The sequence below is a fragment of the Nipponia nippon genome, unplaced genomic scaffold (assembly GCF_047370975.1).
Source record: "Nipponia nippon isolate SJK-2023a ecotype South Korea unplaced genomic scaffold, ASM4737097v1 scaffold_1, whole genome shotgun sequence".
NCBI lineage: Eukaryota > Metazoa > Chordata > Aves > Pelecaniformes > Threskiornithidae > Nipponia > Nipponia nippon.
The window spans coordinates 103,966,312-103,992,325 of NW_028262290.1; the positions used below are offsets into that span (position 1 = coordinate 103,966,312).

Here is a 26,014-nt window from a genome sequence, read left to right on the forward strand (position 1 = left end):
TGCAACTGTAATAGCTATATAGGCTGAATAAATCCAAATGGAGTAGTAATAGAGAAGGTATGACAGTCCATCTGAATACTGCAAACAAAGTGAACTGGAAAACTTTGCTTAAAATACCTGATTAAAATCAGGCAAAATGAATGAATCTTGCACTTTGCTCTGAAGCCTGGCAACCTGATTCTGAAGAAGAGCTAGAGAGAGGTTCTTCAGCTGAAATATACTTCTGTTATTCATTATTCATATGCAGAACCATCCTGGGCTATGTGTTGTAAAGTGGTTTCCATTGTTCTAGTGGCTTTGCAAAGAAATGGTAAAATGTTCTCCTTGTACCAAAGATGTTGTAGTACAGTTGAAATCAATTCTGATCTATCATCTTCTCTGTACTTTAGCTTCAGCACTTACTTGCTAAGGGAACTCATTAACTGGAAAAAGTCTGATGTGCTCCATACAGAAACCATTTTCCTTACACATTTTTAGAAAGTATAGGAGCTATGTTTAGAAACAGAAAAACTAGCTCCTTCTCCAGAAACTATTTCCCTTACAGACTTTTAAATGCTTTGCCTGATAGATTTTGCCCTTTCCTAATAGTTTGAAAGGTGAACACATTTTTTTTCTGGCCAAGCTAATGATTTTTTGATTGTGAATCTAATATTGAGTCACATTTTATACTCACACATACATACACATAACGGAACTTCAACTGCAAATAAAATGCATAAGCCATTACTCAAGAGTAAACAGGTAAGGAAAATAGTAAGCTTGAAGGAGAATAAAGGATCTGTATGCAGATACTAAACCTACTTCCAACGAGCCCTGGGAAAAGTAACTAAGAAAGCAGATGGAGAATATTTAAGGTGGCCAGCAATCAGCTTATCAGACTTGGACAGCAGGATGCATCACAGAAGTGAACCTAATGAGTAGAACTGTAGTTTCTCACTTCCCATTCTCAAAGGAAGATTTGGCAAATGCAAAAAAGCCTGTTAATTCTCCCCGCAGAGCATGTGGAACTGCAGTCTAGCTGCAGTTTCCTAGTCACATACCAAACAGTAACATGTAGAGCCCAAAACGCTTGCTCTTTTAGCATAGGCTTTGAGACAAATGCAACAGATTTGCAAAAGGTGGCAGCAAAAGACAGTAAAGAAGAATCAGGATTTTCATTTGAGTACAAGTCAGAAGGCTCAGCAAATATCTGAACATCAGTGAGACCGGGGTAGAAGCCTGCACCTATCCACTACAGAAAAGCAAAACAAGAAGGTTCTAGCAAAATTCTGTACTTACAGCTCATCCTCAACTCTTAATAGATTTATGAGGACCTACAGTTAGAGTTAAGAGCAGAATACGGACTTACAGCCACAGGTTTTGTTCCCATTCAATTATCTCTGATAAATTCATGTTCCCCTAGTGCAGTTATGTTAGAATAAAAATGCTTTCTTATTCCCTTACATCAATAGGTAAATGCTATGCTGTTTTAAGCACCTTTAAGCCAGCAGAGAACTATGTTGCACCAGTATAATTTTGTTTCAAACATGTATTGCTACTACGCCACTGGATATTAGGCAGCATCCAGAATTCATCCCATTTATGTCCATGTTTCCTAGACCTGGGGCACTGGAAGATGTGGTACAGAAGCAGCTTTAATATTAGCTATATTTTATCTCAAAAAAAGAAGTAGTAGAATACCATAAATTGGTATGGTATTTTTAGATTTCTACAGTTATGAGCTGTGCTATACTTTGCATTTGTTACCATTTGTTACTGTATGTTATAGTTGGAATTGCTATAGAATTTGCAGATAGCTGGAGATTCCCACTGAGTAGTGTCAGGGACCCGTTGAGAAATATCAGTGTGTTGTAAAAATCATCCAGTAAATCAATATATGGATTGTTTCAAGACTGCAGATGACAATAGTAGAGTTTTTTTCTTCTTTTAATTCTATTTTTTTGCATGTAATTACCTCACTACTTGACTGCTGAAAATAGTGTAACCGTAAGAACAACAAACCACTATTTTGGCATTGGAAGATACCTGGTTTCCCTATTGTGTCTTTAGCACAGAAATCAATAACAGTGGAAGATCATGAAGCTCAAAATGGACTGGAAAAAAAGGCAAAGCTCTTTAGAAACAGGTGGGAGGAGAAAGGTTTATCATTAGACAGAAAAGGAGACCAGAAAGAAACATGATGTTGACAGTAGAAGGGCAGGAGTTGGAGAAGTTCCCAATAATGGAGTTACCAGTATAGAAATGACATTCATGGGAGCCATTTTGAAACTGCAGCTATGAAGTGACAGATATTGTGTCTTAAGCCTTGGTGCTCATCTGACCCCAAATGGTGCTACTTTTCTCCAGATCACTGTCAGGTATGTGTAGTGCAAGAGAACCATACCTCATCTTCAACCCACATGAGCTAGGCAGGGTGGAATTGCAAATCTGTGGGATCCAAAATACTTTTCCACTGCTCACAAGGGGTGAAGTACAGAGGAAAGAAAAAAACTACCTGCTTGGAGGTCTATTACATTTGCTTTAATTGTTAAAGCACAAACACAGTATTTATATTTTATAAATGGGAATGGAGGCAGAGAAAGACCCAGATTCATATCATTTATGTTATTATACCCATCTGTAACTTTTAGGTTAGGAGCCTTCTTTCAGATGCATTAGTTGTCTTTACAGAAAGAGTGCAGAGAGTAATTAGTGACACCAAAAGGCAATTTACTCCAACCTAACAGCTTCTGGAGACATGTCACTCATAATCTAGACGCACAGACTTGTCTCTTACCCTTAAAAGAAATGGACCTGAGTTCACGTACGTGGATGCAGATGAAGGACAGGCTGTATCTGTACTATATAATTGAGAGCAGTAGCAAAGATCCCTGAATCATTGGAAGAACACAGACACAGAAAAAATGCCTGGTCAGTTTAGGTGGGGCACAGAGCCTGGCTGGATCTATAGTTTCCAGAGCCCAGCGGACTGGTCTCTGGACTGCATACACGCATTACATCATACCAGCTGCTTTCTCGTCATGCTTTCCCATGTGGAGCAGGGTAGTCCCAACGCTGGGCCTGATCCAAAACCATTGGATGATCAAGCCTCATCAGACCAATGTCAGCCCACTGAAATTAGTGGAAAGACTCCCTGTGAACATAGCAGGCTTTGCATCAGACTAACAGTGTCTTTATCACTGGATCTATGTACTTGTTTAGCCATTTTTAATAACTGCAGGTGAAATGACATAAGCCTTGTTATAAGTGTATGCAACTCCATTACTGAGACTGAATTTCCCCGCTTTTTTTTTTTTTTAAATGCTACCAGGAACTTAAAGTTTTATATTAAAAGCTTTTTTAGAAATACGACTAGAATCTGGACCTTTCTTACAAATAGTAATTATAAACCTGAGATCTTCTGACACCTGGAGTAGAGTATTTGTATTCCCAGTTGTCTAACAGAGCTCACATAAAACATGGAATACCCACAGCCCCTGTTTCTAGCACCGCACTTCGACACAACCTAACTTCTAAGTTACTTTGTAACTAGTACACAGGCTTTAGGAAACCTGCTACAACAGAGTAGGCTACAGGATTACTGATAAGGATACTGTTTGTCAGTGTACTTTTATCCTTGGTGTCACCACGAGAAAATATATCAGAAGCAGAGTTCAAAGGCAAGGCTGTCATCCCTGACATAGACAGAATTACCCATCTTAGCCCCATTTTAAAACATACAGTTCCAAAGGCCCAAGTCTGAAAAAAAAGAAGAGAAATATTGACATCAAGTCCTTTGAGCAAAAGAAAATAATTAGCACTGTATGGTGAGACCAAACTGTGCTGCACTACTGCAAAATAAACACACTGTTGTTCTCCTCCATGCTGTAAGAAGATCCTTCAGCTGAACTATCTCAACTACATGAATGCCAAGACTGAAGTTGCACATAAAGGACTGCCATATTTGACACCAAGCACTTAATTTTTAGCAGTAATATTTGTTCTGCTGATATTTTAAGGATTGTCACATTTATTTCATCTATCATGTTTTTAGATAGAAATGCCTTTTAACACAATTATTCAGGTACATCAGCTGCCACATTTAGCCAAATTCTGCTCCAGGTTAATGTACCTTAACAGGTACATAAAAGAGTCAGAATAACATGTTCAAACACATACTATTTGCTAAATATAAGAAGCCAACCACCCTGTAGCTAAAACCATGGCAGCTGTTTTTAACTCAGTCAAGGGAGGGCTTGGATGGCTCCAGAGGTCTGGGGATGGGAGTGGGCTGGGTGCTGGCTTTTGAATGAAATTATTACTTTCCCTTTCTTTTTAATTTATAACTTAAGTTCACCTAGTTCCTCTTCAGACACCTGTTCCTCTTCAGACACTCTTTTATCAGAGTTGCTGTCCATAATCCTGTCCCATGCTTGTAAAAGCTCATTTGCTCCATGATGGTTGGATTTGCATCCTGTGAAAGAGCACCTCATGTCACTGCTGTTCGTTGCTGCACAAGCCTTGCTGGCTGCTCCTTTACATGTTCTTTTAAGGCAACAGGATAAAAGCAATGTTCTACGAAGGCTATCAAAACCAGACCAGGCTCAGAGCAGCCAACATCAGACACTTCTGTGTCTGTAAACTTGAGCCAAGCTGATCTTGCTTCTCTGTCCTCTTCCAGTCCAAATAATCATAAACCTAGGTTGTAAGCTCCCTTTCCAGCAGAGTAAACCATCTCTGTCTCAATGGCACAGTGCACAGCCCATGTTGCCTCTACTCTTCATTCAAAGAAATGCTGTAACTGTAATAGAACATTATTTTATACTGGAGGCAGTTGTGAGGTGCAGTAAGAAAATTTCTTCTTCCCTGCTACCAAAGTGTATTTATTTTGCAGTTAACAAATATTTATAGCAATAACATAAAGCAGAGAAGGATTTCCACATCTACAAAATAAAAGTTAATCAAGTACTGTAAAGGTAAAAATAAGAAAAATGTTTTAACACAGTCCCAGCTGTGCTACATGAAATAGAAGAGGCTAGCATCATTGCTGCTCTCAGGAAAAACAGCATTTGTTCTGCTTACCCAGCTTGAACACATTTCTAGCTGCCATTGATACTCTTTTGGAAAATATTGGGAGAATATTAAAGGTATTAAAGGCTGAAGCATTTTCTTCCAGATGCCTAAGGAAACCTCAGAAGCTCTTTTTAGTGGTGTTGCACACCCAAAAGTAAGGCTGCAGTCAATAGGAGCTGTGGTACTTACTGACATGCAAAATCAGGCCCGACATTCTTTTGTGCAAACCGTTTTCCAACACTTTCTGCCCGCTCCTGCTTTGACGTCATTATCATTCTGCCCTCTACTGGATAAAAATGTATGTAGTTCACACACCTAAATACACTTAATTAAATATACATCTGTATTGCACAAAATAATCTTCCTTTTTTCCCGTCTTATCTTGTTTGAGAAACTTTATTTCATTACAATGCTTTCAAGCTAATCAACAAAAAAAAATTGTCTTCCATACAACTAATTTTTTCAACTTTTCTGATCTAATACTGGACTATTTTCTTATTGTTTTGTTGGCTGCTTGTCTAGAAGATCTTCCATATACATTTTTGTGCATATGCATTTTTGTATATAAAACCAAGGCCTTTTAATGTGCACTTTTACTCAATGAACTGTTCTCTTTTAATGACAAAAATCTGTGTTTAAAATACATCCGTTCCTTTGAGGCACAGTGTATAGAATATCAAATATAGTATAAATGTTAAATAGTTACTGTCCTTTCCTCAGAAACAAATGAGAGACAAAGGTGGGAAATATTTAGCTACAGCAGCGTGGCAAAGCTAACTAACTGAGCTGTTAACCAGAAGGTCAATAGACTGAAAACAATCCATTGCCTGCTGCATGATCTAGGGCAACCTTATGGCCCAAGCTGTGTTTAAGGTCGAACAATCACAGTGACCCATCTCATTTTATAATAATGAACAACTGCGTGTGCATATGTGTAGGCATATACGTGACTGTAAAGAAAAAGAAAGAACTTATGGACCTGGTACATCCCCAAAGGATTAGCACAAGAAAAGGGAATCATCTTTGAAGGGATACCTTTCACAGGTAACTCAATGGCTCAAAAGGCTTCCTAAGCAGAGTATGAACCAGGCATGGAAGGAGAATAGCAAGTACAGTATCAGGGAGTTGCAAGGTCAGAAGGAGAAACAGAACATTGGATTTGAACATGATTTCCATGTGCACTAGTGCAAAAGCAAAGGCAAAATAGTAATGAAGCCCCTCATGGAAAAAGATTTCCAGACTTGCAGAAATACTTCTCTGTAAAAAGACCTTCAACCAAACATATACCATCCCCACCCCAAAGACAACTTGCCCTCTAAACATTGCAAAATTTTTACCATGAATTTAAAAGCCTGCAAGGGCAGCACAGCAGGGCACAAGCAGTCCAGGATAGCCTCCCAAGAGAGGTGACCAGGGAGCCAATGAGCAGATGCTGGGCCTCATACTTAAAATCAAGGAAGAAGCGGGGCATATGAAAGTTGAGGGCAGCCTTTGCTGTAGTGATTATAAGATGATGTTCATAATATGATCTTCTCAGGATCCTGAGAAGCTGGAACAAGGCAAAGAGTAACATTACAGCCCTGGACCTGAGTAGCTGGCTCCAGCTGACCCTGCTTTGAGCAGGGGGGTTTGACTAGATGATCTCCAGAGGTCACTTTCAACCTCAATGATTCTTTCATTCTATGAGTCTAAGCATATTTATAATGCCATAGTAATAGTTTCACTGTCTTCTGAAAGGGTAATTTTGAAGCAATATGCTTTTATAGTATTCACACCAGTATTGAAGCAACCAAAAAGTGACAGTTCTTTAGCATTGTCACAAGCATGCAGCAGATCTATACCTGACTGCACAAAAAATTTCTCTAAATACAAAGTAGGGTTTTTTCTATTTATATGTGCCAGAATTGCTATTTGTCAGCATCAGCTTTAACAGAGATACAGATATATTTCTGAAAGTGGAGGGACAGGAGTCTTCCATGCTTCCTTTCAGTAGTTGTAGTCATATGACACCTATACTCACTTAACAAGTTCCTCAGACAGATACAAACTACCACACCTAAAACTTCTTCCATTCACTTTTCATTCCCAGTTAACATAAAATATATTCTAGTTGGCCAATTCTATCTTGAACACATGCTTCGAGTGATCAGATAGCTGCCTTTAACTGCCTGAAGCCTATTACAAAGCTGATGAAGCACGCTCTTCCTGGTAGTGCCGGATGACATAGTAAGGATCAAGAGCCACAAGCTGCAGTGTGGCAAATTCAGTTTGGACTTCAGGATGAACTTGTTTGTTAGAGGGTGGAGCAGTGCTGGTACAGCTTGCTCAAGGAGGCTGTGGAATCTTTTCCTTGGAGGCTTTCAGGACTTGGCTAGGCAAATCCATAGTCTTGGTGCTGGTGATATAGTCCTGCTTTGTAGAGGGGGCTGGATCAGATGACCTCCAGAAGTTCCTTCTAAATGACTTTTCTTTGATGAAGAATAGACTTCTTGGCTATCAAAATGGTATAGTAGTACCTGTTTATGATAAAATCACCTACCACTTTTCCATTCCTGTGCATGGTTGAGGGAGATACTATGCAGTAAGATTACTTGGCTCCTTTGTGCATGCACAGTTCTGTTCTTGGCAAACAGCAACAAACAAGACATCATCTGCAGTACACAGCAAGCTCATTCAGCCCTTTACAAAACAGAAACCATGAGATGCATTCACGTGTGCCATCTGCTGAGAATTTTTCTGTTAGTTAATTGTTTACATCCATGAAAACAACTGTCCTTACATGACAGATGAAGGCACAGAAATGTGCAGAAGGCTGCTCCACAAACTTCTTTATCTTGTTCCACAACTCAGTTTAATAGTGAGTCTTAAATGTTTTCACCAGCTGGTACACAATATAGGCACAGTATCAGGTCATTATTTACATTTATTAAGATTTCAGTGGCAAAAATATATTTCCAGGATATGGTTTTGTGTATTTTGTCACAGTTATTAATTGTTAATATATTTGCTAAATAATATTTTGCATTTAAATTTCAAAAAATGCATTTAATCCTGTTCTGCTAAGATATATAATTTATCACAGGGAAAGAAATGTTTCTCAGTGGAAGTTACTGCTTAAAACATGGGTAGCACATTACTGCATCCATCTCCTGAGTACTACCTCAAATATGTTCTGGCAGCACAGCAAAACATTTTGATCTTTACAATCAAGAAGGAATCAGAACTGATCAATAAGTTTGCCCAAACCTTAAATTTACAGTGCTTTCTTTAAACACTGCCCTTTTAAAAAAGTCAGATTTTCCTCAGAGACCTGTTACTGATTCTGAAGTCAGCATTGTCCTCATCAATTTAAATGGATGTGAGCTTTGGTCCTGCACTATTTTAGTAACATCTATTTTCTTTAAAAATATGTGCATCAGGAGCTAGCAGAATATTGAAACAGACCCTAAAATGGGGCACAGCTTTGTGAAAGGGCTATCCAGATCTTCTTCTGAAAGTGACTATGCTGAAAAACTCCAAATGTCTGACCCATGGTTCCTCTGGTACTAAGCAGCATTTACAATCAGCAGCATAATGTAAAACTAACCTCTCTCATTGCAGTGTAATGCAATTCATGTTCCTTTGTGTCCAGTGCTGGCACTCAATAGATCACAGTAAGGAGCCTTCTTTGCTGGATGTTAAATCAAATCAGGTTATCTGTAGAAAATTATACCAAGTTCTCCATGAACATGAAATAGGTGGGTAATGCCTTCTTTCTCTGAAACACCCGGTTGCGGGAGGAATGGTTCAACTCTGGAAGGTGACAGGCATATTTTCAAGATAAAGACTGCATGACTGGACTTCACTGAGTTAAAGAACATTCTCAAAGCCATACATTCAGCCATGATCCTGGCTAAGGTACCTGGGCAAATAGCAGCAACAGCAGGAAGGAAGAGGAGAAGGAGGATTAGCTGGAAGAGAGGCACAAAGGTGTGGGGTGCCATGCTGGTATCTATGTCAGGAAGTATATGGAAATAGGCTCGATGGAAAGGAACAGAGACCTGGGGGGAATTAGAGAGACCAATGCAGCAGAACTTGAACTGCTGAAGGGTGGTTGGAGGCTCAGAAAGGACGGGGCTTGGGATAAGCAGGAGCTCATCTGAAGTGCTCATTTGAAAAGTGATTCAGCACAAGGTGGTAGAAAAAAACCTTATAGAAAAGTATAAGTTTGAGCAACTTTACTATTTCTTTAGAAATACAGAACTCTATCCCAACTATTTCCCTGTGACAAAGTCGGCACTGAAATGGGTTTTCTGCACTTCTTGCATTCAGAATGATGCAAAGCTGCTATTGCGCCCAGCCTTGTTCAGGTAGGGCAGTGTGTGTATAAGAGGGGAAGAGCAGGCTTCTAGGACATCCACCCTCCTAAAGATAACTGGACAAAGTTAACCTGTATAAGAAGTAGAGTCTGTATTGAATATTGCAGCTGTCCAATAGTATGGACCTGTGGCAAGGTTGGACACTGGCTTTATGGAATGAAATTTGTGTGTGGTGTAAATATGTAAACTATGATATGGGCAATATCATTGCCAGCTAGAGGGACAAGTAGCCTTTCATGATCGCAGGAGAGCAGGAGCTTTTGCATTTCACCACTAGGCAGCAACACAGCACTTCTTAAATCAGATTGGAGCTTTGGTTTAGGAAAGGCGAACATTACTTATGAATCACCAGTGTCAGTGCCAGTTGTGTGCACTCTTTTACAACATCTAAGCTAGCACATGTTTTAATTTCCATTGCGTTCATAGCAAAACAGATGTGAATTATCACCCTGCCCTTTTTCTCTCACAATGACCTTGGAAATCAGGCAAAATACATTAAACTAAGTCTGCTGTGTATTTTCATGGGGAAAAAAAATTACATTGCTGTTCTTGTTTTCTCTTTCCCCCTCTCTTTTTTTATCTTGAATTTTAAGGGAGAAAGTTCTTGCAAGGCCATGACCAACACCCTCATTGCCAAAATATGTATTTCTAAGATGATGAAGACAGTTCTCTTTTAAAGTACTGGGAGAGATGTCTGACACTTTCCTAGATTTAACAGTTGTACATGCCAGCAGAGAGTCTCTGCCCAAATGTGGAAAAACAGACACCTATTTAAAGACACTGACATAGTCTGGCACACTGACCTGGATATAAATTCTCATCCCATATAAAGAGATTTAATGGGAAGCCAGAATAGAGAGCACTTAATCAGCAGCTCCTGCAGTTATTCCTGCTGTCTTTGCTAGCCCCCATCTCCACTACAAGGTTCTGTCCTTGGACCAGGGGCTTAAGAAGGATATGAGCACATAGGAATTGTGGGTTACAATTTGCTCTATGAAAATTAGAAACCTTCACCCAGAAGTGCTCCTTTCCTCTTCACACCTACCATACCATACCACTTAGCTCAACCAAATGATCTGAAACACTACCAACTCCCTATATTTCCCATGAGTAATTTAGCACACCTTTCCACTTTTCCTCTGGCACTGTAAATGACCCAGGTTTCTCTCTCCCATCAGAAATCCTGCTCTGGACCATCACTTCCACAGTCAGTGGTGCTGTAATAAGAGAGCTGTCATGCTCCCTGCTTATACCACTTTCACAACATCTGTTCCATCACAGCATTGAAGCAGAGTCTGTACCTCTAGTGAGGCTTGCCTTCAGGCCAAATTTGTATGCTGTGTGCAGTTTGATCCTGCAAGCAGAGCCTCAAGCCTACCCAAGAACACCCAAGGGCAAGTATTATCCCAAATATAGCTGGAAAGGCTGCCTGCAGGGAGTCTTTGAGTGGGACATGAGAGAAAGAAATAGCTGATGCATTTGCGTAGCTTCTACAGACTGGCATGGTCCCTGTGTGATGGAGGCTGATACATCTATAGGACATCATCAGAGCTTTAGGCAAAGTTTTATGAGACCTTCCACTAAACTAAGAGTGGAAAATCACATAATTCCAGGTCAGGATAGATGAGAACAGAAAAATAAAAATATTGCAATAGCTAGGGTTTGGATTTTGGGTGTGTTTTTGTTGTTGAAATTAAGGGCTATGGACTATTAGGAAAATGAAAGCTAAAGGATATTTTTATGCATCCTTGACTCTTACACATCACTTTGAGACCTGGCGGACTGTATTCCTGCCTCAGGTGACTAAGCTATCCATTTGTGGTGGGTTGACCCTGGCTGGATGCTGGGTGCCCACCAAAGCCACTCTATCACTCCCGCTCTTCAGCTGGACAGGGAAGAGAAAATATAATGAAAGGCTCCTGGGTCAAGATAAGGACAGGGAGAGATCATTCACAAATTACCATAATGGGCAAAACAGACTCAACTTGGGAATTTAATTTAATTTATTACCAATCAAACCAGAGGAAGGTAATGAGAAAATAAAAACTAAATCTTAAAACACCTTCCCCCCACCCCTCCCTTCTTCCCAGGCTTAACTTTACTCCCAATTTCACCTCCCTGCCAGTGGCACAGGGGAATGGGGAATGGGGGTTGCTGTCAGTTCATCACACGTTGTTTCTGCCGCTCCTTCCTCCTCAGGGGGACGACTCCTCACACTCTTCCCCTGCTCCAGCGTGGGGTCCCTCTCACAGGAGACAGTCCTCCAAGAACTTCTCCAGTGTGAGTCCTTCCCACAGGCTGCAGTTCTTCACGAACTGCTCCAGTGTGGGTCCCTTCCACAGGGTGCAGTCCTTCAGGAACAGATTGCTCCAGCATGGGTCTCCTGCAGGGTCACAAGTCCTGCCAGCAAACCTGCTCCAGCATGCGCTCGTCTCTTCACAGGTCCACAGGTCCTGCCAGGAGTCTGCTTCAGTGTGGGATTCCCACGGGGTCACAGCCTCCTGCAGGCATTCACCTGCTCTGGCGTGGGGTCCTCCATGGGCTGCAGGTGGATATCTGCTCCACCGTTAACCACAGGCTGCATGGGAATCTCTGCTCCAGTGCCTGGAGCTCCTCCTCCCCCTCCTTCTTCACTGACCTTAGTGTTTGCACAGTTGTTCCTCTCACATAGTCTCACTTCTCTCTCCAGGTGCAACTCCACAGTTCTTTTTTTCCCCTTCTTAAATATGTTATGCCAGAGATGCTACTACCATCGCTGATGTGCTCGGCCCTGGCCAGTGGCAGGTCCATCTTGGAGCCAGCTGGAACTGGCTGTATCGGACGTAGGGGAAGCTTCTAGCAGCTTCTCACAGCAGCCATTCCTGTAGCCCCCCCACTACCAAAACCTCACCACGCAAACACAACACACCTTTCTTTTATGTTAAACAACAGAAATTGATACTTTATTACTAAAGTTTTACTTTCAAGTCCTTAGAAGGACTTTTGTTGTCTTCCAGGAGCATCCCTTTCATAAATGTGCTTCAGTTTATGTACCTGACATGTATTATTATTTTCATCCTTCTAAGTATATTCTCACATATTCTCTACACTATTGGATTTAGTAGCTAATAGATTTGATATTATAAAAGGATAGGATTCAGAGAAGTTGAAAAATGATTGTGAGGTAGATAATATGGGAACAACAAAGTCTAAAAATATGTCTTGTATTGGACATTAATATTTCTTACAGCTAAATGCTTTTATAGCATGAATGCACCAGTAAAAATGTAGAAAAAAAAATTCCAGCCAGCGTAATCCTACTACTTCCATCTTCCTTTTCCCAAAAATCTCATTTCTCAAGAGCTACATTACACTACTTTTATATCTTAGCATAAACCACATATGCTTTTATTATGCTCATGGTTTTTTCATTTCCCTAGTGAATGTACTGAATGGATTAAGCAAAACATCTTAAAAATGTCATTTCTAGTACAAAAAGTTCGAAGTTAAAATCCTGGCTAAAGTCCTAAGTGAAAGACCTTTTTGTTTTAAACTGACTTATCAGTATAAATGATCACGTCCCACAGCACACTGTTAATGGCAGCCTAGGGCCAGACAAAACTTTCACAGTCAGAAACAGTATAGGCGAGTACAATTTGGAAAAGCACACTCTGCTACTGTGGCAAATTCAGCCAGGGACCAGTAGGACCAGATCCACTGAAAGCTGTTTTAGGTATGTCTGTCAAAAAGTTCGAACCACCTTGTCGATTGCATCATATTTTTTCTCTATTAGTGACAACATTAGTTTTCTAAATGCTGAGCAACTTCACATGCCATAGCTTTCACATTGAAACTTAAAAGGCTAAGAAAGCTGGGACAGAAATAAATGTGCTGTTCCAGGGCTACTTTTCACCTCAGAACAGATTTCTTTGAGTAATTGTCCCCCTAACAACAGATCACAATGGCAGAAGCAAAAGCACTTTCATCTTGCTTACAAAGTCGGTTGGAGTTTTGTCAGTCTAGTCTAATGTTCTCCTGACAGTTTAGGCTAAACTTGGACAAAAACTCTGTACAGGCGTCTCTCAGCTCTGGAGGAGGTGAATCATCCACTATAACCTGTTGTGTGTGGAAAAGGAGCTGGCTGGACACTTTTATCTTTACTCCAGTGGAAGGAAAAGTCAACTGGCCACCTGAATAAGAAACTGCTGTGAGCAGCAGAACTGCTGAAGCCTCATTTTGACTAGAATTTTGTCTTGTGATTGGATTCAGTTGTAAGGAAAGGGTTAACACTCACTAAAGCTTTTCCAGCATTTAAAACATCTTATGCAAAATTGCTGGTTCTCCAAACAGTCCCTCTCTTAGTGGAGACATGAATAGCGTTTCCCACCCTTACTCTGTTCCTATTCCATGAGATTTGTAAGAACTTAGTGGCTCTCAGGCCTCTGTGTCTTTGTCAGATTTGGTGCATACAAGCTCAGACTCAAAGCAGACTCAGAAATTGTTGCACAGACACATGCTACAATTATATATGTCTCGTTTCCTTGTGAAACCAGGTTAAACTCAATGCATCACTGTAATGCATGCCTACAGCTCTTCTCTTGAATGCAAATACAGCAGGCTTTTTCTTCAGCTCAGTGCAATAACTGCTTTTACTACTTACAAACCACAGATTTCCCACTGTGGACCTCACACATGATCCTATGCAACAGTAAGCTAAGCAAATCCAATTTTATCTACACAACTTCATAAACAAATATTTTGCAAAGCACCTATTAGGGGAATTGTTATCTTCATTAAGAAAAACATAAAAGTTTTCTTTAGAAGAAAAATGAAATTAAAAATAAGTCTACTTGAACTTAGCAGAAGACATATTAATAGGATGCTGGATATAGATATTTCAGACTTTGCACCCCTTTCATATAGATGGAGTAAATCAGTGTAGTGACTTTACTTTCAGCTGGCTTCAGATGCACACAGCCTCAGACATGACATTATCCATGTTTTGGGGACTTTCTTCACAACCAGAAATACTACAAGTTCAGAATCAATCCTCAGGTATAGACCTATACTGGCCTCACTGCTAGCTCTGTCAGCTCCAAAAAGGCAAATATACTCATGACAAGTTCTACAAACAAGATTTATCATCATTTTTTTTTATTTTAACCCCACACTTTTAACAGAAATAATACCATGGAACACTAATAAACTGCTGATTTTTTCCAAAGAGGCTCCATGCAGAAAGTGACCATGCTATGAGATGTATTATTCCATGTAGCTGAAGACCAGAAGTGTTTCCTTATAGTGTAGCTGCATTTGCAGGCACGCATCCCCCCTCTCACTCCATCCTTATCTGCCCCATCACATGACCCAAAATGCGGTCTCACACAGTGGCTTGAGAAACTTGAGAGAGCTAAGACAACCTTTTTCTCTGATTCAAAGCTACATTTCCTCTGTGCTATTTCCAAGGAAATATGACAGGAGCAGTATGACATTAGAACAGCCACATGGATCAGATATTTCATCAATGCAGTTCACTATTTTAACCAGACTGTAGCATGTAAATAAGATTTTATATGTATACCAAAGCTTGAGTTATCTAGCTATGACAACATTCATCACTGCCTGGCAACTGAATCGAGTAGACTAAGATTGTCAGGTAGATCATAATTAACAGTAAGATCACTGACTCAAAGTGAAATAGTAGATAATACATTTTCCAACTTGCTAACATTGATTTTAACAGCTCTGCTATCATGTGTAATTATTGAACTAATTCTTTTGTCTCTGCAACTCATTGCTCTCAAGAGCAGATCTCCACTGCTTGTACTCAATGTGGATTAATCAATAGATTATATCTAGAATAACTGAATTGTCTGTTAGATTTTATTCAGGATTTAAAGTTGTATGACCAAAGGGAAAAAAATGAACTTTTTTTTTCCACGCAAAGAATATATTATGTTTTACATGTGCATGGCCAAAAATAACTTAATTTCTTCCAGAGTATGTAGAGAATAGCAGAAGTCTTTTTTTGGTGAATATTACATTTTTAGTTCACTCAAATGTTATTTGATTCAAGAGCTGAAAAAAAGACAAAAAGATAAAAGTAGTATACAGCAGTTATTCTGAAGTCTTAATGCTTGATATACAGTTGAAAGTCTTTGCCAGATAAGTCTTAGCTGCATGCTATCCCAAACTTGAAGACTATAGCTGATTTGCATCTGTATCCAATATTGATAAATCCATTTAAAGTGTGTTGGCATGTTGGCTTTCTGCTTTTAAAAAGTTAGTTGACAGAAAATGTTGTACTTTTGGCTTAAATTTCAAAGGTTACTTTCTCAAGGCTGTTATTGTTGTGACGAGAAGAAGAACAAGTAATTTAGAATTTATTGCATTTTTGTTGATGCTCATTTGTACTGAATATTCAGAAAGTCGAAAAAAGAAACCCACATTAAAAAAACAACAAACCACAAGGTTGTTGGCATTTTTTGGCTTTGATTATGGCTTTGTTCTTTAGTTTCACTGTCTGAACCCTCATTTGTACTGTGAGACACTGGTTTCACCAATTTCACTGGTGATAAGCACAGATGTGTGTTAGTAATAGCACAACTATGTTGCATAAACTTTTAATTATGTCTGAACTAAAGCATGCACTTTGATGTGTCAGGACTTAGCAGAAGTCTTCAGGTAGTGGAAATTATAGCATCATGCAGGCTAAAGGCTAAGCTTTCAAAGTTCTGAGCAGTGAGTTCTCCAGATCCTTTCAGTTGCCTGCTCTTGCCTCCTTTTTCTTCCACCATCAGCTGGAATTACTTTCCTCCTCCACCATGCCAAATATAGTCAAATATTACTTAATTTTTGTTCTGACTTTCTATAGCAGCTTCTTGCCAAAAACATTGGACAAAGATGTGCCATCCAATGCACTGAGCTACAGCTTCAGGAGGCATTTTTCAAACCTTAGGCTTTTTGAAAAATATTATAGGTAGTGCTGCAGCGCTATTCCCTGAGAACATACCACAGCTTACTCTTGTTCTGTGGCATATGCTGTGCAAACTACTGCCAGACCTGTGAACAGTAATGAGCTTGTATAAGACCAACAGGCATCAAAGCCTTCAGTCTCTTCTGAATGTGTTGTCATTCTTGTCAACAAAGATGTCACAGTAATCTTCCAAACCTCTACCTCTCTCTCTGCAGTTCCCTACTTGCATTTGCACAGCTATCAAAAGAATGTAAAATGAACGGGATCCAGATATTCCCTCTATCTTACCAGTCTTTGAAAAGAATATTAGGCTTATGCAGGGTTTTTTTTGTTTTATTTTACAAACTGTCTCAGTAATTGAATAGTAATACCCATGTACACTTTTCTGAGCATGAACCAATTATCATGACTGCTCTGGAATCAATAGAGATAACCTATTGTTCTGGCCAAAGTATTTGAGAAAAAAGTATATTCCATAACTGAGTAGATTACCCTCCTTGCACAAGTGTATGCATGCATGCATACAACATGTGATTGTGGTGATAGCTTCAATTAAGGTCACATTTTCAGCTTGACTTCTATGTGAGAAACCTAGAAGCTGATGCATCTGGATATAGTTTTGCTAAAGCGGTTTATCTTGATAAACCTATTTATTCGAAACTCCACTGTCAAATCACAACTCATCCCTTGGAAAAATATACCTTAAGAAAAGACCAGGTACCAGAAAATATGATTAACGAGAGAGAAGCAAGCGGAAAAATCCAAAGCTGTCTCAGTCAATCCTCCTTCAAAGTTAATGGTTCAATAGATGAACATGGGTTGCTTAGAAAACAGAGTAGGGGCAGCTCCCTACATCACAGTTTTACAGTGGGTAGCTTCACTGATTTTTGACTGGCATCCAGAAGATCATAAAAGTCCTGCTGACAAAAAACTCAACATGTTCATGTGCATCCCCTGAAAGCCAAACGTTAGGACTTCTGGTGACAGTAAGCTTTGATCTTCTTTTTACATGCTGCTCAATACGCAAAATGCAGCAGTAATAAAGAGCATTCAAGTAACAGCAGAACCGTATTGTAATAGGTTAAACCTGAAACAGTTCTGAAAATCGAGGAAGAAATATTGTTTTTAAATTGGCTTCTTGCTTCTCAAAAGCTCTGTAGTTGTCAGAAGAACAAAGTAGTGTAAGCAATTTTCAGATGGGGTGAATTATGGTAGTTCTGCTGCTTTCAGTATAGCTGTGACAATTTTATATAATATAGCAGCTACCCCCAATACCCAAACTGAGACTCTGAAAATGTAGAAACATATGGTTGATGGTAAAACCAAATTTGTATCTATCAGTTATTTCGTCACCCTCTTGTTTAATCATCACCCTCTTGTTTAAATGCTAAATATGTTCCACAGAAACATAAATTACAATTTTACATGATCATTGCAGCTGAAAGTAGAAGGTATAACCAGAACATTGAAATTTACACTACAGAGATCGAAAGTATCCATTTCCCCACACCCTCCCCAAGAACTTTTCCATAAAGATTAACTTCCTTGTGAGCCAGGTCAGTTCCCAGTGGTCTATCTGGCAGCTGCATCGCTTGCTTTGGAATAACACCAAGGAACTAGCTGATACAGCCTGTGGGGTCCTATGTAGGGGGGTTTTATGCTATTTTAAAGTAAGGAAAACAATCATAAAATTAGTTTGGCTTATAGAATGCAACTACAGAACTTCAGACTCAACAGAGCAAGACATTTATCTTGGATCTGACAGGACGTCTCTTTCTGCAACTGAAATTTTGTGGTTCTGTTACATGACCACATAGCCAAAGTCACATAGATGTTAATGTATTTAGCTACACCCTCATATCTGGTATGTAAACATCTGCAGTGACCTGAAGAGACCTAGCAAATTCTGATAAGCAAGGAAATAAAGACAGGTTTTTAAAAAACAGTGAGTAGCTATCTAGAGTTTTGTCTCAGCGGAGGGGTCTGTGCCAGTTCGAAAGAGAACTAACAGAAAGATACACATTCTGACTTGGAGGAAAAAACATTGTTGAAAAGAAATACCAGCAATACTGCCACTATCTTTATACTCCTGTCTTGCTTTGTAATTTTTAGTGGTTAATAGTAACTGCTATTAATTACTAAAAGTAATAGCTACTTAGTAATACAGTTCATGTCAGCAGTCTGGTAATAACAAACAATCTATTTATGAAGCAGTGTTGTGTTTGAATAATATATGCAGTTAAAAAAGGGTGGGTGTTTTCATCGTTGTCCTTTTGTGCCTTTTCCTTGCCTTCACTTTTTGAGAAAGTGGTACCCTGGTCCATTTGTTTGGTCATAGTGGTAAAGACTTCCTTGTAAGTAAAGGAAGAATGAGTTATAAGGAACCAGACAGAGCTTCTTTATATATATATACATATTTTTATATACATACACACACACACACACACATATGTGTTTTCCACGGGAAATGTGTCTGGAGAAAAGAGAGCTTGGGTCTATGAAGCCTTGTATTTCTGTAGCTTTTAGAGGCAACTTTCTCAAAAGAGTGTCAAGGACCTGACACACAGGACCTTATTATTGTATTCTAATTAATATATATAAACACCAGAAGGGAGGGTGCAAAGAGGATGGAGCCAGGCTCTTTTCAGTGGTGCCCAGTGACTGGAAAAGAGGCAATGAGCACAAACTGAAACACAGGAAATCCTCTGAGCATGAGGAAACAATTTTCACTGTGAGAGTGACTAAGCACTGGCACAGGTTACTTAGGGAGTTTGTGGAGTCTCCATTCTTGGAGATATTAAAAAACTGTCTGGACATGGTCCTGGGCAATAGGCTGTAGGTGGCCCTGCTTGAGCAGGGGTGTTGGACCAGACGGCCTCCAGAGGTCCCTTCCAACCTAGACCATTCTGTGATTCTGTGATTCTGTGGTGCTGTGACCAAGTGATAGGATTACAATAGATAGTCAAGCCTACCATTACAGTTCTTTCATCCTTTACCTCTATACAGAACTGATTCTAACAGTACAACAATTGTAGAACAGTTGTGCAAGTGTCTTGAAAAATAAAGGGAACAGAAAGTATCCAAGCACAACATTTTGCAGGAGAGGAAGTTAAATTCTTGAGAGACCAAAAAGGTGAAAAGTGATCCAGATAGGCCACATATTAATATATATTAAAAATAATCTATATCTATAAGAAGTATCAATGAATAGATTCTAAAGTATTTATTTTTCCCATTTTTTCTTATCCTTTCATTTAAAAATATTTTTCATAGTGAAGAGAGCCACTTGGAAGTCCCATTTTATTTTCAAAAAAACATGCCACTAAGGAGAAATAGTCTAAACACCAAGGACTGAATAACTCCTGCTGTGCAAACTGCCAGACTGCTCAGATAGATAACCGTGATAACAGGGTGATGCACCAAAAGCCTAGAAGCCTGTACTCTGCTCTCGATCAATGCTGCTGAGATATGCGTGTGTGTGCGCACGTGTGTGTGTGTATGTGTGTACATATATACATACACACATATACACTTTTTTTTTTAATTTAACTTACTTGGTTGTGACTTTATGATGATAAAAATATTCTTTCTGGGACTACGTGATCTAAAATGCACAAGCATGACAAATTCATTCAAATTATGCAACCACTCTGGAATCCCCATAAACATTAAACCAGTATGTGGTAACAGATTTTTTTTCTGAACAAGAGCTGCTCAGTCTAGTTTTGAAGCAGTTAGTGAAGTGTTTGCTAACAGCAGGAACTTATGCTGCTTGATCGAGCTTTGTTTATGTGACAGCTACAGATATTTCAGACTAGAGATTGGATATTTATGGCTCATTTATTTCCACTAAGACAAGTCTGAAATAAGCACTTGTATTTGTACTTAGTCCAGTAGTGGGACAGAATGAAAATACAAGCCTCATTCTCTGGCATGCTTGCTGCACCCAAATACAAGGACCAAGGAGATGTGGAGCACTTCAAGTAGGAATGGTTGTGGTTTATTCTCTTGAAGAAAAACAAATAGTGGAGACAAGGCAGAGGAATAATATGCTGAAAAGTGAGAAAAAAAGCACATGCCCTCCACAGACAACTGAAAAAATAACATACTTCTACTAATACTAAAATAACTAAGCTTTGGAAATGAAAATTTATTTTACTGATGGGTCATTAATTGCTAACAGGACTGTAACATTTACTTACCATAGCCACTAATGAAATCAACTAACTGTGACATTTTTGAGTGAAAAGGAGACTTCATATAGGCCAGAGAAAGTTAGTTCAACAGGGATTGCAAATGTCTTGTGAACTCTGATTATTTTCATGCACCCATTTTGTGTTTGTTTTACAACAGTTTTTTTAATTAGCCTTTTTTAATTCATGAAAGCAACACAACAAAATTGTTATGATACACAATTCTTTTAAGAGATGCATTGATGCACATTATCTCATTGTAAAATAAAACATGAAGCCATGCCAAATCTCTTTGGATTATAATTCTGGGATAGTTTAGCAGTACAATAAATTTACATTCCAGGGTTTCTGGAATTGTATAAAAATACCATCACCACCTAATGTTAAGGCAGCATTTTCTAGTTTAGCTTTGTATAAACTGCCTTTACCGTCTGACAGGAATTGTTTGTCTTCTCACTGGTACTATAAAGCCAATATGGTAGAATTGAGCCTTAAGCATTAAGCTGAAATTTGTGTATTCCTGGACTGTCCAGTTCTAGTACTGTGATCTGGATCAGACGCAGGCATACAGCAAAATTTTATCTGAACCAGTGAAACATCCTGCCTGATTGATATCAAATAAATACTTTTTCATGACTGGATAATGCACAGATGAGCTATTAATGATTGTAGAACCACAATTTTTTGTGGTTCATAATTACTGAAGCAGAATATATTTCTATAGCTTATTCCTAAAACATTCTCTAAAAAAAAATCTATTCCAAAATCTTTGCCGTTGCTCAACACATCTTAAAATATGGTCCCAGAACTTTATTTGATGATTTCTCAGCCATGTTTTAACTGAATACTTCAATAAATTGGACAACTTTTGGGAAACACACTTATTCTACTTCAAAAGATATTGATCACACTATTATTCTCCTTTCTCGTAATACAAAAATAGTTCTTGCATGCATCTAAACCTAGATATGCTAATGGCTATTCAATGATGCAACTGAATAGATTGGATTTTGACAATTTTTAAGCCAATTTGGTGACCTTCCTTTAATCCATATGCGTAAAACTGCCTACAGATGTCTTCCCCCTCTGTTACAAACAGTTTGAAGCAGAGAAAATTACCTACTACCAACTCCGTACATAAGCTCTCCAGACTGACTCTTCTTTTATACATTAGAGTGTATCAGTGAAGACTTCCTAGTCTGTAAATACTTTAGCCTTTTTTTTCTATGGTGGAAAATGAATACAGTAATAAAAAGATGCTTTCTGAACATCCTGAAAAAGAAAAGTGGAATATATTATTTGGGAAGAATAAACAGCAATTGTGTCTTTCATTAGTCACTCTGCATGACTCATGTAATTATTCACTTCTGTATGAATAACTGTGTGATATATCTTTGTCACTTTTTGTGGTGGATATATAAATATTCCAATATTTGTAACTCTGAGTTTTAAAACATTTATTGGTGTTTTCTGTGTAGGGGCATAGTAAGAAAATAATAATGCCAGATATGTGTATTTGTTTATCTTTATTTCCAGACCATATTTTGATACTACTTCACAGCCTGTTTGTTCAATATCATAATTATCTTTAATTCACACAAGCCTACTTCTATGTGGAATTATAAATCCTTCAGCCCAATCAGAGGACTGGGTCCTGGCTGCTGAAATTATTTCACTTGGCTGACAGACTTTCAGTCTTTTCTTTCAATTTCTTTTCTGTTGAAAACTGGGAAATATAGTCAAGTCCACAGAAGATTTATACATTACACATATTACTCCATCATTTATATATTGATGTACTAGGAATATTTCCAGAGTTCACTCTCTTCAGTGAACTAAACATCTACAGAAAAGAAACAATGCTTTATGGAACACATGTGGTTTCAACTTTTGGAAATTTAGAGCTAGGGAAAGATAAATTGAAACTACATTTGAATACTTGTCACATTTTTCTACTTAATTTCCAAGAGGATCCCAAGCTGAGAGAGGAAGCAGATTAATTGTATGCCTAAACATGATCCTTCTCCACTTTTTTCTTCATGTTGTTGTAATTTCATCAGACATATTTATGACAGTCATGCTCCTGACAAGCAGTTTTAAAATTCCCTTCTAAGTCTTCATTTTAAAGGTGAAAATGAATGGGAATTTATTGCTTAGCTTCTGAATCAAATTCACTTATGACAAAATGTGTTTCAACTCTCAAAATGAAGTCCAGCAAAGTATCATGTGCTAAGTGTATCATCTAAATGCTAAATGCCTCAGTCGGCATCATATCTAAAACATGATTACAAAATAAAATGATTTTTTTCAAAGCACTCACTGCTTGACTGTTTTCTTTATACAAACTGCTCTAGTGGCTACCTTTCTCTTTCTACAGTTTCCTACATTCCATAGGAATTTCTTTCATTCCATACATCGATCAATGGAGTTACTGTTTGAATTACAGCAGTCTGGATTCACAGTTTGTGAAAGATGTTTTTCTAGGTGCAGATCTTTAAAAAAATCAGCCACTGCCATGTTTTAACAATTTTTTGGTGCAGCTCCACTTCATTTGTCCACAGCATGCTAAGGGTTATGAGAGGCCATAAGGAGTGAAACTGTTTATTTTCAAATCACATTTAATAACTTTCACATTTTTAAGCATAGATTTTGCAAGCCGTATTTCAAAGCGAGAGCAGTCAGAATTCTATGCTTATTTAATATACTCTCCAGACACGCATTTCACAACAAATTGTTTTCTAATGCCAGTGAAATGAGTACATAATGTAGGATTATCTGATTAAAGCATAATTTAAAAAGTAGCCCCTTAAAATAGTTACTTCATTTATGTATCTAAAATGTAAGTTTATTTTTCATTCCTTTCTCTTCAGTGCTCACACCAGAACTCCTGAAGATAATAAAACCAGATAGACCTTTTGCTGCTTCTTTGGCCATACAGTACAAACCCTTCTAGCTACAGACTCCAGTGACTGGAATCCAGTGTTCTGTCAGGACGGAATGGAGTAACAGTGTACACAGAAGAGAATGACATTGCCAGTGCTGCTTGCAGGATCATCTTCCCCAGAAGCATTATATTTTGCTTTCAGTTGCTGGGCTATAGGCAATGCCATGTATGTCTACCAGTTAGAAGTGTTAAAAGCTTTATCTCCAAAGAGGTACATAATACCTAGGAAGTTCAAGGCTAACAAGACAAAGCCAAAGCTGATCTGATCTAGTAATGGCCATGACCCATTTGAGTGGGAAGTTGGAATAGACTATCTTCAGAGTTCTTTTCCTTCCAATTTGCGTTTCTGTGATTTTGCTTTACAGGTGGACAATCATCTTTTGTAGCTGTCATTACTCACTGATATGCTACTGTGAATATTATTGGCATTTTAAAGATGACTAGGAGGTAACAAGTCTGCTCTGAGAACTTCAAGGACACATTGTGCAAACTTCTATACATGCACTTGAAGTCAATAACCTGTTCCACTGATTTCCTAAGGAAGTAACATGCCTTTAGAAAAATCTTGGAGGAGTGGAAAAATGGTAGACAGCATTTCTTTTGAAGAAGACACTTTAAAAAAAGGTCTATAGACCCTCAGCAGGGTGAGTACGAATTGCAGTACAAAAGAAACATGGAAGATGTCCTACGCTCCTGGAGTGCTATGAAAATCCCTGCCATTAATTTTATGGTAAATATCAATACTGCAAACACCTAAACATTCTACAGCTTTGCTTGCGAGGGATTTTCCATCCTACTAATTTTTATGGGCACAATCCTGGGAAGTTTGGAAGAACTGCTTCCCAATTTCTGCTTCTATCAGTTTCAGGAGGTAGGCTGCAGGATGGTGGTTTTTTTAGACTCTGGTTCAGAATGACACTTGGAGATGTGCCTTTTGGGACATGTCACTCCACTGATGTGAATACTCATGTTTCTAAAAGCAGGGACATGCTGAAATACTCTCCTGAACTGTGGCTGTGCTGTCTTCTTATTCATTATCAGCAAAGTAATGTGAAATTTCCAAAACAGATCCCTGACAATCAAAACTAATGGTGTAGATAACAGGTTGAACATCTTGGTGCTTTTAAGAAAATGATAAAGTTTTCCTCTGTTATATGGTGATATCCTCATTGTTCCTACCAACAGACATTTTTATTTTCTGGCTAAATTTATGTTGAATTCACATCTCATTGAAACTTCACATAGCTTTAGCAAAAGAATCCTACACAATATCATTACTGTAAAATGCTAACAGAAGTCCTACTGAGAGGTAGCATTAAATCTCCCAAAAATAAAGCTAATGACTAAAGGATTATTTGTTGAAAAGGGAAAGACAAAGCACCTTTGCATGAAAAGTTAATGAAACAGATGTTTTTTAGACACCGACAGGTTTGTCCAGCTCTGTGATACAAGGCAATAGTGGACCTATCTGTTACTGTGCTTCTTACAGAACTGATTTATCAAGTCCTTATATATTCTTTGACCTCACTACAATCAGTAGGAAATCAGACTTTTACACCATCACTGATCATGTGCGCTATGGAATGGATCATATAATGAAAAACGTTTTCCATGCAGCAGGGAGGGTTTTTTGATCATTAACGTGCTTCATATGGCTGTAAATACTAACAGTGCTCTAAGTGATATAATCCAGAACACTTTGCAGAAGCAAATCATGACAGACACTAATAGCATTTATGTTAGCCTTCCTTTCACAAGCAGCATTATTCTAGAAGGACTGTGGAGTAAAATTTTTCCTTTGTCTTGTTAACTGTAACATTTCTAACAAGCAACTCTTCTATGTCAACTTTACTAAATGATACGGGGGTTTTGCTGATATACAAGATATACAAGAAATAATCTTGCAGAAATACAATCTCAGAAGCCTCAGAATATATATTCCTCTGTCACCTGTAACAGAGAACATAAACATGAACATACGACAAAGCAAATACTTTGTAAAAAGTTCCCAAGAACTATAAAAGTTTAAGTCCTTGCAACAGGATTGAAGGCAGCACAGGGAGAGTGTGGAAGAAGAAAAAAAGACAAATGAGCTAAATATTACAGAAAGAAATTTTATAATACAAGTCCTTAAACTAGCAACTCCCAAAAGTCCTGCAGAATCTTTCTGAAAACATTGCAAAGTATTATTCCAAGCAAGTCTTAATATTATAGTACTACTCAGACTACTTTTTCATTTTAAGCATATGTTGTTTCTAGAAACCAGTGAGCCTAGCAAATGTATTGCAAAACTACTTGGCAACAGTTTACCTTCTTGAGATAAATCAGACTGCATGTCAGCACCCATCCCTGGGGTACTAGGATTTACTATAGCATGTACCATATTGCAAAGGAGAGATGGTGCTTGACGTCTGACCATGGTATAATTTTTTTTTTTTAAGTTTTGTGCTGCTCAGTGGCAGTATATCATGGAATAATAGAATGGTTTGGGTTGGAAGGGACCTTAAAGGTC

General features: G+C 38.5%; 1 protein-coding gene across 3 annotated transcripts in view; it reads right to left on the bottom strand.

Annotated features, from left to right (window-relative positions):
- Positions 1-26,014, bottom strand: part of COL15A1 (collagen type XV alpha 1 chain) — a 163,779-nt gene that overhangs the window by 115,510 nt on the left and 22,255 nt on the right. The window contains exon 1 of one of the 3 annotated variants that reach the window (XM_087765733.1): positions 8,639-8,681. The exons of the other annotated variants lie outside the window; for them this stretch is intronic. The gene's annotated coding sequence lies outside the window, so the exon portion shown is untranslated. Of the gene's footprint in view, positions 1-8,638; positions 8,682-26,014 lie in introns of those variants that run through there. 3 annotated transcript variants of the gene reach the window in all.